This window comes from Microcaecilia unicolor, chromosome 6 (genome assembly GCF_901765095.1).
Source record: "Microcaecilia unicolor chromosome 6, aMicUni1.1, whole genome shotgun sequence".
NCBI lineage: Eukaryota > Metazoa > Chordata > Amphibia > Gymnophiona > Siphonopidae > Microcaecilia > Microcaecilia unicolor.
This window is the reverse complement of record NC_044036.1, coordinates 63,593,445-63,607,202: the sequence shown is the minus strand read 5'-3', so window position 1 is coordinate 63,607,202 and position 13,758 is coordinate 63,593,445. Positions and strand designations below refer to the sequence as shown.

The window sequence follows — 13,758 nt, the reverse complement described above, 5'->3', positions numbered from 1 at the left end:
ATCAAATACATTAGCGTTTAACTTTAAAAAAAAGGAGACTATGATAAAATGAGAAGAATGGTGAAAAAAAAACTTAGAGGAGGGGCTGTGAGGGTCAAAAATTTACATCAGTCGTGGATGCTGTTCAAAAACACCATCCTGGAAACCCAGGCCAAATATATTCTGCGTATTAAAAAAGGGGGACAGAAGACCAAACGACAGCCGGCATGGTTAAAAAGTGAGGTGAAGGAAGCTATTAGAGCTAAAAGAAAATCCTTCAGAAAATGGAAGAAGGAACTGACTGAAAATAATAAGAAACAGCATAAGGAATGTCATGTCAAATGCAAAGCGCTGATAAGGAAGGCTAAGAGGGACTTCGAAAAAAAGATTGCATTGGAGGCCAAAACACATAGTAAAAGATTTTTTTGTTATATTAAAAGCAGGAAGCTGGTAAAAGAATCAGTTGGACCGCTAGATGATCGAGGAGTAAAAGGGGCGATCAGGGAAGACAAAGCCGTAGCGGAGAGATCAAATTAATTCTTTGCTTCGGTCTTCACCGAGGAAGATTTGGGTGGGATACCAGTGCCAGAAATGGTATTCGAAGCTGACGAGTCGGAGAAACTTAATGAATTCTCTGTAAACCTGGAGGATGTAATGGGCAGTTCTACAAACTGAAGAGTAGCAAATCTCCTGGACCGGATGGTATTCATCCCAGAGTACTGATAGAACTGAAAAATGAATTTGCGGAGCTATTGTTAGTAATAAGTAATTTATCCTTAAAATCAAGCGTGGTACTGGAAGATTGGAGGGTGGCCAATGTAACACCGATTTTTTAAAAAAAGTTCCAGAGGAGATCTGGGAAATTATAGACCGGTGAGTCTGACGTCTGTGCCGGGCAAAATGGTAGAGACTATTATAAAGAACAAAATTACAGAGCATATTCAAAAGCATGGATTAATGAGACATAGACTGGCATAATCGAAAGGGACGTCCAAGTTTTGGTGAGGACGTCCTCGCAAAACGTCCCCATCCAGGGGCAGGGAAACCTGTATTTTCGAAACAAGATGGACGTCCATCTTTCATTTTGATAATACTGTCAGGGACACACAAATCCTTAAATTTGGTCGTCCTTAGAGATGGTCGTTCCTAGACTTGGTCGTTTCTGATTTTCGGCAATAATGGAAACCAAGGACGTCCATTTCAGAAACGACCAAATGCAAGCCATTTGGTCGTGGGAGAAGCCAGCATTTGTAGTGCACTGGTCCCCCTCACATGCCAGGACACCAACCAGGCACCCTAGGGGGCACTGCAGTGGACTTCCAAAATTGCTCCCAGGTACATAGCTCCCTTACCTTGTGTGCTGAACCCCCCAAAACCTACTACCCACAACTGTACACCATTACCATAGCCCTTATGGGTAAAGGGGGGCACGTACATGTGGGTACAGTGGGTTTCTGGTGGGTTCTGGAGGGCTCGCTGTTTCTTCCCGCAATGTAACAGGTAGGGGGGGGATGGGCCTGGGTCCGCCTGCCTGAAGTGCACTGCACCCACTAAAACTGCTCAAGGGACTTGCATGCTGCTGTCATGGAGCTGGGTATGACATTTGAGGCTGGTAAAAAAATATTTTTAAAGTTTTTTTGAGGGTGGGAGGGGGGTTAGTGACCACTGGGGGAGTAAGGGGAGGTCATACCCGACTCTCTCCGGTGGTCATCTGTTCATTTCGGGCACCTTTTTGTGCCTTGGTTGTAAGAAAAACACGACCAGGAAAAGTTGTCCAAGTGTTCGTCAGAGACATCCTAGTGTTAGGCACACCCAAGTCCCGCCTCCGATATGCCCTCTTGAACTTTGGCTGTCCCTGCGACAGAGTGCATGCAGTTGGGGACGTCCAAAATTGGCTTTTGATTATACCGATTTGGACAACCCTGTGAGAAGGACGGCCATCTTCTGATTTATGTTGAAAGATGGGCATTCTTCTCTTTCGAAAAAGAGCCCAAACGTAAACATGGATTTAGTGAAGAGAAATCTTGCCTTACCAATCTACTACATTTCATTGAAAGGGTGAACAATTGTGGCTAAAGTTGAGCCGGGTGATATTGTGTATCTGGATTTTCAGAAGTCGTTTGACAAAGTACCTCATGAAAGACTCCAGAGGAAATTGGAGAGTCATGGGATAGGAGGTAGTGTTCTATTATGGATGAAAAACTGGTTACAAGATAGAAAACAGAGAGCAGGGTTAAATGGTCAGTATTCTCAATGGAGAAGGGTAGTTAGTGGGGTTCCCTGGGGGTCTGTCCTGGGACTGCTGCTTTTTAACATATTTATAAATGACCTAGAGATGGGAGTAACTAGTGAGGTAATTAAATTTGCTGATGACACAAAGTTATTCATAATCGTTAAATCACAGGAAGATTGTGAAAAATTACAAGAGGACCTTACGAGACAGGGAGACTGGGCATCTAAATGGCAGATGACGTTTAATGTGAGCAAGTGCAAAGTGATGCATGTGGGAAAGAGGAGCTCGAATTATAGCTACATCATGCAAGGTTCCACGTTAGGAGTCACAGACCAAGAAAGGGATCTAGGTGTCGTCGTTGATGATACGTTGAAACCTTCTGCTCAGTGTGCTGCTGCAGCTAAGAAAGCAAATAGAATGTTAGGTATTATTAGGAAAGGAATGGAAAAGAAAAATGAGGACGTTATAATGCCTTTGTATCACTCCATGGTGCGACTGCACCTCGAATATTGTGTTCAATTCTGGTCATTGTATCTCAAAAAAGATATAGTGGAATTAGAAAAGGTACAGAGAAGTGCGACGAAAACGATAAAGGGGATGGGACGATTTACCTATGAGGAAAGGCTAAAGCGGCTAGGGCTCTTCAGCTTGGAGAAAAGGCGACTGAGGGGAGATATGATAGAGGTCTATAAAATAATGGATGGAGTGGAACAGGTAGATGTGAAGCGTCTGTTTATGCTTTCCAAAAATACTAGGACTAGGAGGCATGCGATGAAGCTACAATGTAGTAAATTTAAAATGAATCGGAGAAAATGTTCTTCACTCAATGTGTAATTAAACTGTGGAATTTGTTGCCAGAGAATGTGGTAAAGGCGGAGTTTAAAAAAGGTTTGGATGGCTTCCTAATGAAAAAGTCCATAGACCATTATTAAATGGACTTTGGGAAAATCCACTATTTCTGGGATAAGCAGTATAGAATGTTTTGCACTTTTTGGGGATCTTGCCAGGTATTTGTGACCTGGATTGGCCACTGTTGGAAACAGGATGCTGGGCTTGATGGACCTTTGGTCTTTCCCAGTATGGCAATACTTATGTACTTATGTAGAGTTCCATACTACCAGGGTATTATCTAAGATAGTCTTATTTTCTTGTATTATGGGCACAATTGTGTGCCACTAAACACATTTATTATTTACTGACTTTTACTGAGGTTCCTATCCTACTGTTTGAACAATTTCTTTTACTGAAATAAGTACCTATCCTGAAACCAAGAGTTAAGAAATCAGAACTAGCACTGAATCTAAAAAAGAAAAAAACTCTGTCAAAACACTCACACACCCAGTCAACAGAAAGTGCCCCTACTATCCACAGTGAACGGTAAACAATATGGATATCCTCAAACTACTCCTAATCATCTACTCACTATCACAGATCCACCTTACAACAGCCACCCCTCTCACAAACAATAACATCAAACACATAGTACACTTTCATCAAAGACAGATCCGTTACACCACACCTCAACAAACACATCACAACCTAAACGAAGGAAGAACACCAAATCCTGGACAAATAACACAGAAAACAAAGAAAGGCCCAAACAAGCACACCCCAACAAAGAAAAGACAACTAATAAAAGTCCACACAACACAAAACACACTAGACCCATTCATAACAATCCAAGTGGGCTACATTAATGCCAGATCCGCAGTAAACCAAACAACAATTTTAACAGACTGGATCACAGCAGAAAACCTTGACCTACTCTTCATCACCGAAACCTGGATCCACGAACAGAAGCCCCATAATCCTTGACCTGTGCCCCCCTGGATACAAACTCACACATTGGACCAGAAATGGAAAAAGAGGCGGAGGCATTGAACTAATTTACCGATCCCACTTTAACACCGAGACCACTGCCTTATCCATCACACCCCAACTGGAAATCGCCTCAATCAGAATCCACAACAAAACCCTATGCGATAACTTGATCTGTGTCCTGTTCTATAGATCCCCAGATAACTGGAGTGAAGCCCAGACCAACCTTATGGATTTCATCTCAAACACATGCACAACCAATTCCAATGTACTAGTACTAGGAGACATCAACCTCCACCTAGAAGACCCAAACTCAAGCAATGCTCGAGATTGTATAGAGTTCCTTCACCTATGGGACCTCAAATGGTCACAAATGCAAGCAACCCACTTTAAAGTGCACACACCTGACCTTATCTCATACAAAACTGCTACAGACCAGAACCTAATAATAACAGACATTAAATGGGCAGAAACCCCCTGGTCTGACCACTATAAACTAAACCTATCCCTACGATGGCGGAGGAAGGGAGAACACCTAACCCAAGAATATTCAACTTACTCAACAAGAGGACATGTAGACACGAAAACATTCTGGCAACTCATATACGACAATAAATGGACAGCACAAACAGGTACCACTAACTGCCTCTTGGAATGGGACAAAAGATGCAAACACATATTAGATGAAATAGCACCTTTACGAACAAGATCTACATGCAAGCACAGCTCGATACCTTGGTTCACCGATGAACTGAAAAAACTTAAAACACAATCCATGAAATTCAAACGAGCTTGGCTTAAATCTAAAGATGAACACGCACTCAACACATGGAAACAATCACAAAGAAAATACAAATACGCAATAAGACGGACAAAAAGATCCTACTATAAAACTAAAATAGGAATAGACCACAAAGACACGAAGAAACTATACCAATTAGTGAACAAACTACTAGATACCGACCTGGTCACTGCATTGAACACAGACATCCCATCTGCAGACAAACTTGCAAAGTACTTCTACGAAAAAATAGTAAACCTACGCAACACGCTACCCAAAGACAACACTGACATTGAAAACTTCCTTAACAAACTAGACCCACCCACAGGAGAATACCCAGCTGACCGCATATGGCTGAACTTCGCCCCCCTTACTACTGACCTAATAGCATGGGCACTCAGCAGGTTCGGCAATACCCACTGCCCCAACTATCTACTGAAATCCACCCCTGACCGCTTCACAGAAGGTCTCACATCCCACCTAAACTACATGCTCCAGCAAGGTCTCTTCCTGAAGGAACATGGCAATGTCCTACTCACCCCGATACCAAAAGACGCCTCGTAAAAAGCAAGTGAAATCACCAATTACAGACCGGTAGCAACAGTTCAGCTGGCAATCAAAATGATGGAAAGCATGGTGACCAAGCAACGTACAGACTACATAAACAAATTCTCAGTACTACATGAATCACAGTTAGGCTTTCACCCTCTACATAGCACAGAAACAGTACTCCTCACTCTCCTAGCCAAATTCAAACAGCAAATAGCAATAGGTAATAACATCCTCCCTCCTCCAATTCGACATGTCTAGTGCATTCAACATGGTAAACCATAACATATTACTGAGACTACTCAACAAGATCGGGATGGGAGGAAACATACTCAAATGGCTTGAAGGTTTCCTAACCTCAAGAACATATCAAGTAAACTCAAAAGCAAGCATATCACCACCATGGAAAGCAGACTGCAGAGTACCACAAGGATCACCACTATCGGCGATCCTCTTCAACCTAGTGATGACCCCTTTAGCCAAGACCTTATCCAACCATGGCCTTAACCCTTTCATCTATGCTGACGATGTTACTATATACATTCCTTACAGATCCACCCTAACAGAAATCACTAATGAAATCAAGGCCGGCTTTCACATCATGGATGCATGGGCAAAGGTATTCCAACTAAAACTCAACAATGAAAAAACACACTGCCTCATCCTCTCATCCCAGTACAACACGGACAACCCCACAACCATCAGCATCCCGGATCACACCCTCCCAATCTCAGACAGCCTGAAAGTCCTCGGTGTAACATTAGACTGCTCTTTGTTTTATGCTTTTCTTCACTCCAGATACGATTAATGCATTATTATTTATGCATGGATTACCAAACATAATCTTAAAAGATAACAAACTTTACAAAACACTGTAGTATGTGATTTCAGAGTTAAATTTAAAATTCTAACTTTAACCCAAAAGGTTCTGTGTAATGGTTCCTCGGCTTACCTTGCTTCCAAGGTGATTCCTATACACTCTCTCATACTTTATGTTCACTAAAAGACAATAGGTTAGTTATCCCACATCCCTGTAAACTAGATTGGAATCCACTAGATCTAGTGCATTTTATTTTACCTCACCAGCATTATGGAATTCATTGCTACAGCATCTTTGACTTGAAACATCTTACACGGCATTTTGTGCCTTATTAAAAACTCATTTTTCAACAGGCTTTTATTGTGTAGGTCTGGGTTGATTTTGTAGTGTGAGACCAGAGGTGATGAAAGATAATTGTGTGAATTTTAAGAATTTGTCTTGATTTTGTTATGAGTTATACTGCTTTTATATGTATGCCTGTGAGTATTTTTTCTTATGTGACTGGAATAAGTATCTGAATGGTAAATGTAGTTAGGTTTTTCGTATCTATAATTGGCATTCTCTTCCATTTTTCTGTTTTTATTGCTTGTATTGTAAACTGCTTTAATTTGCTTGCAATGAAGCGGTATAGCAAATGTAATAAATGATAATACAACCTGCATTAGACAACCCTTACATGGAAACGTGACCCCCTAGTGGTAGTGCCATGAGACTACCACTAGGGGTGGCCAGTGTCATTTTGAATCCAGCATTGGCAAGGCCAGAAGCAACCAGGGTTCACTCTTGCCTGACCCCGCTACGGACCAGGGAGTTTTAAAGGTAGGCCCCAAGGGGGCATTCAGGAGTTTGTGAGGTCCTAGTTTGTGGGGGTGGGAGGTCTTCAGTTGAGGGGGAAGATTTCTGGGGAGAAGCGACTGGGGGGAGATTAAAATTGGGAGGCATGTATTGGGGGAGCGTTATTTAGGAGGGGGCTTCAGGATGGGTTTTGTGCTTGGTGGGGGGGGGGGGGATACTTCATGGGTGCTATGTGCAGTCCCTTTAGATACAGCCTGGGAGCATCGGGCTGCAGCTTTGCAGCCTGATGCTCCCAGGATGGTGGCATAACACTGTTTGCAAGCAGCATTATGACATGACGTGAGAGTGTGCCTATACATGGGCATATCAGTGCCAACCTTAAGCAATATTCTGTGATAAAATCTTAGCACTAAATTGCTGTTATAGAATTCACGTTAAGCACACTGCATTGGGATTCCAGTTTATAGAATTGCCTTTTTTGTTTAAAGCAGATGAGTTCTTGTTTGCATGGTGATTCAACAGGTAGTATTTTTATTTTGGGTGGCTCTTGCTCCAGAGCATGCTTTCAAATAGGCCAGACGCTTTGTGAAATAACACAAAACGTGCAAAAAGATACTCAAAACCTATAAATGAAGCTTACCAAACCATAATAACCCTAACCCACCTATGAAAAGAGAGTTCTATAAATATTATACTGGGCCCTAAAGCACCAATATACCATCTACTGAAAAACTGGAGTGAGCTGCACTTTTAGATTACTACATAGACACTACATGATAGCAGAATTCTTCACCTCAGTCACACATGCAGAACATGGACAGACCTTCATCTGATACAAAATTGGAAGTCGCAAAAATGCACACAAAACAAAAAAAAAAAAAGCCAAACTCTATAAGCAGTGCAGTACTTAACAGAGAAACAGAAATGTATTTTTTTCTTGTACTCTGCTAAATACAGAAATAGAAAAGATGTACATTTCTCAAAGTGAACACATACCAATCCTTTAAAAGTAATGTTTTTTCTTTTCTACCTTTTCTGTCTGGGCACTTTTCTAATTGGGATGGTCCCAGTCTGTTCTACTTTTTGTGTTGGTTTTCTAAATTCTTTTCCAAGTTGGCCTTTCCATTTTTCTCTCTCTTCTTGTCCTTTTCCCCTTCCTTCTCTTTTTCTCTCTGGCACTAATCTTTCTTTTTTATGTTTCTTTTTTCACTTTTCTCTGTTGTAAACCCACCCATATACAACTTTTACCCCTCATTCTCCCTTTCTCTCATCTTGTAATCTTTAATCTCTTTCTTTTCATCTCTCATATGAGTCTATCCCCTTCACCTTCATCCTATGTCTCCTCATTCCAGAGCTTCCTTTCAATTGAGAGACTCGCCTCTTGTGCATTTATGCCGCGTAGGTTTTTAAATGTCTCTATCATATCTTTCCTTCCCCACCTTTCTTTCAAAGTATACATATTGAGATCTTTAAGTCTGTCCTCATATGCTTTATGACGAAGACCACTGACTATTTTAGTAGCTGCCTAGCTGCCCTCTGGACTGACTCCATCTTGTTTATATCTTTTTGAAGGTGTGGTCTCCACACAGTGTTCCAAATGAGGTCTCACCAGATTCTTATACAGGGGCATCATCACTTCCTTTTTCCTACTGGCCATTCCTCTCCCTATACACCCCAGCATCCTTCTAGCTTTCGCTGTTGACATTTCTACCTGTTTGGCCACCTCATCACATACGATCTTACCCAAGTTGCACTCCTCTTTCATGCGCAAAAGTTCTTCATCCCCTAAACTGTACTGTTCCCTCAGGCTTTTGCAGCCCAACTGCATGACCCTGCATTTTTTAGCATTAAATATTAGCTGCCAAATTCCAAACCATTCCTCTAGCTTTGTTAAGTCCTTGCTCTTGTTATCCATGCCATCAGGGGTATCTACCCTTTTTCAGATTTTGGTATCATCCACAAAGAGGCAAACCTTACCAGGCAGCACTTCAGAAATATTTCTTACAAAAATATGTTTAAAAAACGGCCAAAGAACTGAACTGTCACGGTCGTCGACGTCCGTGCCTTGCTCATTAGTTCCTTATTCCACCTAGACCCATTAGTTTTACCTGCAGTTCTTGCCACTGACCTGTGGGGTCACGGTAGAGTGGTGAAAACCAAGCTGGTGATGTAATCAGTGCTGAGCCCTTCTTAAGCTGGCTTCTGTGTGCGCTCAGTATTCTGGCAATTATCCCTGGTTGAGCTCAGGCCAGTCTAAGGCTCTGCTAGTTCCATCTGCTGTTTCATTGTCAGGCCATGGCCTGAAGCATTGCTGAAGCCTGCTTCCAAGCTTTGGAGTCCTGTGAGCTCTGTTCCAGTGAAGGCTGCTTCCAAGCGTTGGAGTCCTGAGAGCTCTGTTCCAGTGAAGCCTACTTCCAAGTCTTGAAGTCCTAAGAGCTCCATTCCAGTGAAGCCTGCTTCCAAGTCTTGAAGTCCTAAGAGCTCCAGTCCAGTGAAGCCTGCTTTCAAGCTTTGGAAGCATTCAGCTCAGTTACTTCAGAGACTGTTTTTGATTTGTTTACCTTGGGAACAGTCGGCTCAGTTACTTCCAGGGCCGGTCTTAGCAAGTGCGGGGCCCTATGCAGACCAATTTGACGGGGCCCCACCCTAGCTCTGCCCCCACCCTAGCTCCACCCCCACCCTAGCTCCAGAGCCGGCCACCCCTCCCTCCAAGCTCCAAGGCCCCCAGCTCCAGGGCTTGTCGATCCTGCACAGTCAATGCCAACTGAAAACCATGTCTTTTTCACAAACACAGATACACCCTAATCCACTATAGAATAAGTAGTAATATTTAAACTTTCTATTTAGACAAAAATTAAACTTAACCCCCAAGATGCCAGACTCTGCATACAATACAACACCACAGAAACAGAAAATGTCCCCTAGTACTGTGCAAAATATAAAGACAACAGATGTAAATTTGAAAAAAAAACTAACAAATACCAATCACCACTTTACAAATTAACAAATAGAAATAAAACAAATATAGAAAATAAAATAATACCATTTTATTGGACTAATACATTTAGCTTTCAGAGGCCAAAACCTCCGTCCTCAGGTCAATACAGTGTAGAGCAGTTACAGTATCCTATCCTGACCTGAGGAAGGGGGCTTTGTTCTCCAAACGTTTGTCAAAATGTATTAAAATTAGTCCAATAAAAAGATTACCTTATTTACATGTTCTATTATAAACATTTATTAACACAGCTACAATAGTATATCCTAAAGCAAAAAAATAAAAATACATATTTTATTTACAGTTTGTCGTCTCTGGTTTCTGCTTTCCTCATCTTCTTTTCACTGTCTTCCTTCCATCCAACATCTGTCTTCGCTCTCTCTCTGCCATTCAGTGTCTGCCCTCTCTGCTGTCCCCTCCATCCAATGTCTGCCCTCTCTCCCTGCCCCTTCCATGCACATCTGCCCTCTATCTCTGCCCCTTCCATTCACTGTCTGCCCTTTCTATCCCTTCCATCCACTGTCTGCCCTTTCTCTCTGCCCCTTCAATCCACCATTTGCCCTCCCTCTCCCATCCATCTGGGTCTGCCCTCCCTCTCACTCCCCCTTCCATCCAGGATCTGCCCCTCTCTCTGCCCCTTTTTTTCAGCCCCCAGTTCCAGCCCCACTATCCCACCAGTCCCCCATTTCAGCCCCAGCCCTTTTCTCCCACCAGTTTCGAGCTTCAGGCCCCAGTCACTCCTCCCTGTCCCCTTTTCAGCCCCCAGTTTCAACCCCAGTCCCCAGCCCTTTTCTCTCACCAGTCCCAAGCTTCAGCCCCAGCCACTTCTCCCTATCTCCTTTTCAACCCCCAGTACCCACAGTTTCAGCCCCTGCCCCTTTTCAGCCTCCAGTCCCAGTACTAGCCCCCTTATTCCACCTACCCTCCTTTTCAGCCCCCAGTTCCAGCCCCCTTCATCCACATGCCTTGTATTAGAGCCCCCCTTTTCAGCCCCAGAACCATTCTCCCACCTGACCCACGCATGCCCCATTTTCCCACCAGCCCCATGCATGGCCCCCATTTCCCCTATGGCCCCTTCTCAAACCCCAGTTCCAGCCCCCTTCCCCCATCTGAGAACCCCCCTCCCACACCCTTCTCCCATCTGAGTCCCCCTTACCCCCTCCCCCCAACTGAGAACCCCCATCCCACACCCTTCTCCCATCTGAGTCCCCCTTACTCCCTCCCCCCAACTGAGAACCCCCATCCCACACCCTTCTCCCATCTGAGTCCCCCTTCCCCCCTTCCCCCGAGAACCCCCATCCCACACCCTTCTCCCATCTGAGTCCCCCCCCCGACCTGACCCAACCCACCTACCAACTCTGTCCTCCTGCTGCACCCACTAACTTAAAAAAAAAATTGAGAAGCGCCGAGTAGCAGGCAGCGCCTCGCGTCTGCCCTGCTAGTAAAAATCTCCTGCACGTCGTCGGGCCAGCCTTCCCGCAGTAAGTCCCACCCTCCTCTGAGGTAATAGGCTCTTCCCGCATTAAGTCCCGCCCTCCTCTGAGGTAATAGCCTATTACCTCAGAGGAGGGCGGGACTTAATGCGGGAAGAGCCTATTACCTCAGAGGAGGGTGGGACTTAATGCGGGAAGGCCGGCCCGACGACGTGCAGGAGATTTTTACTAGCAGGGCAGACGCGAGGCGCTGCCTGCAACTCGGCGCTTCTCAATTTTTTTACAGAACAGCAATCGATCGTTGGTGGGGGGTGGGAGCGGCGGGCGGGGCGACCCCTGGCGCGCCACGCGGGGCCCTATGCGGCCGCCTCGGTCGCCTTGCCCTAAGACCGGCCCTGGGTACTTCAGAGACTGTTATTGATTTGCTTGCCTTGGGAGCACTCGGTTCAGGTATTTCAGAGACTTTGTTTCTACCAAAGACTATTTTTCCTTTGCTTTTCTGCTGCTCATCTCCTGTCTCTGAGAGAGCTTGCCGTGGAGGTCCCATGGCTTACGTGTTTTCTGTTGCCTGTCAGGGTGGGCCTTTGACTAGTCTCTTGTGCTCTTATGTTTGCTTCTCTTGTACAGCTAGGCTGTCTTACTATTTGCCAATATTGTATGCTTAAGGTTTTGTTTTGCTTTAGCTAGTGTTAGGATGTGCATCTACGCTGCTTATTGTCCTCTCTTCTCTTACATTATTGCTGTGCCAGTTGTTTGCCTTTTGCTTTATGTTTCTCTTGCTGCCATTAAAGCTACCTTAGTTCACCTCCACTTGCAATCCAGTCCAGTTTTTTGGGATACTCTTTGGACTCCATCTACTCAGAGGTGGTTGAGTGATCCTCACGTGATCACCTCTGGGCCAAGGGCTCACAAACGTCATGTGAACCTTGTGCCACACCACTGGTAATATCCTTTTCCTCAGAATGAGCTCCATTTACCACTTCCCTCTGTCGTCCTCCACTCAACCAGTTTCTAACCCAGTCAGTCACTTAAGAGCCCATACCAAGCGTACTCAGTTTATTTATTAGTCATCTATGTGGAACCGTGTGAAAGACTTTGCTAAAATGTAAATACACCACATCTCACGCTCCCTTGATCCAATTCGCTTTTTCCACCTTTAGTTTAGCCAGCTCCTCATGAACACTGTCCTTTGAAAATCGTTCAGGGACTACCTCCCCTCCATTCCAATTTGTGTTCGTCTTCTGCAGTCCTGCACGCGACCCTTCAGCTGTGACCACAGAACAGAAATATTTGTTAAGCAATTTCGCCTTATCTTTATCAGCTTCTACATATTCCTTCCTTTCATCTTTGAATCTCACACTGCCACTTTTTCACTTCCTCCTATCACTAACATATCTAAAAAATGCCTTGATACCCCCCCCCCCCCCCTTTTACCATATTGGCTGTTTCTTCTTCCATTTGCATCTTTGCTTTTCTGACTGTACCAGCTTCTCTTAGCTTTTCCAGATGTTGTTTCCTATCTTCCTCTTTCTGCAATCTCTTGTTGTTTATAAAGGTTAACCTCTTTTTTCCTTACCTTTTCAGCTACTACTATGAGAACCAAACCAGCCTCCTTTTCCTCTTAATTTTATTTACTTTCCTTACAAAAGGTTTGTTGCCCTTACAGTAGCTCCTTTCAGTTTTGCCCACTGCTTTTCAACTTCTTCTAGATGTTCCCATCCAGACAGCAATTCCTTGAGGTAATCTCCCTTCTGAACAAAGTTATTTTTTTAAAGTCTAGAACCTTCATTTTTGCATGAACCCTCTCCACACCTATCTTAATATTAAACTACACCATCTGGTGATCACTAGATGCCAGATGATCACCTACTATAACATCAGAAACAGTCTCACCATTAGTAAGCACTAAGTCCAGTTTGGCCCTATCCCACGTGGTTCCATTACCGACTGCTGGAATAGTTCCTCCTGTAGAGAATCCTGGCTGTCCCTGCTTCTAAAAGACCCCACAATAAAACATCTGGCATATTAAAATCTCCTATTAGTAGTACTTTCTCTTTCCCAGCTATATTTTGAATGTCTTCAATTAAATCAATTAATTTGAATGGGCCCCGAAGGGACCAAGAAGGTTGACTGTTCTGGAACACATTAGATCCACAATAATTGGGGAGGGGGGGGGAGAGACCACAATTGCTCATTAACAGGTCTGTCTCACTACATCATAACACTGCCAGTGCAAAAACATTTCAGTAGAGCTGTTAGACTTTCTAAGCTGGTGATCTACTTAAGAACTGCAAACAACAGCAATATTTCCAAGATGCCTCAGTTACCTATCTCTGCCACAGTGCACAGAGGACA

At 43.9% G+C, this 13,758-nt stretch overlaps 1 protein-coding gene across 2 annotated transcripts in view; it reads left to right on the top strand.

Annotated features, from left to right (window-relative positions):
• The window catches only part of COL24A1 (collagen type XXIV alpha 1 chain), an 804,368-nt gene that overhangs the window by 599,162 nt on the left and 191,448 nt on the right, over positions 1-13,758 (top strand). The window lies entirely within an intron of this gene.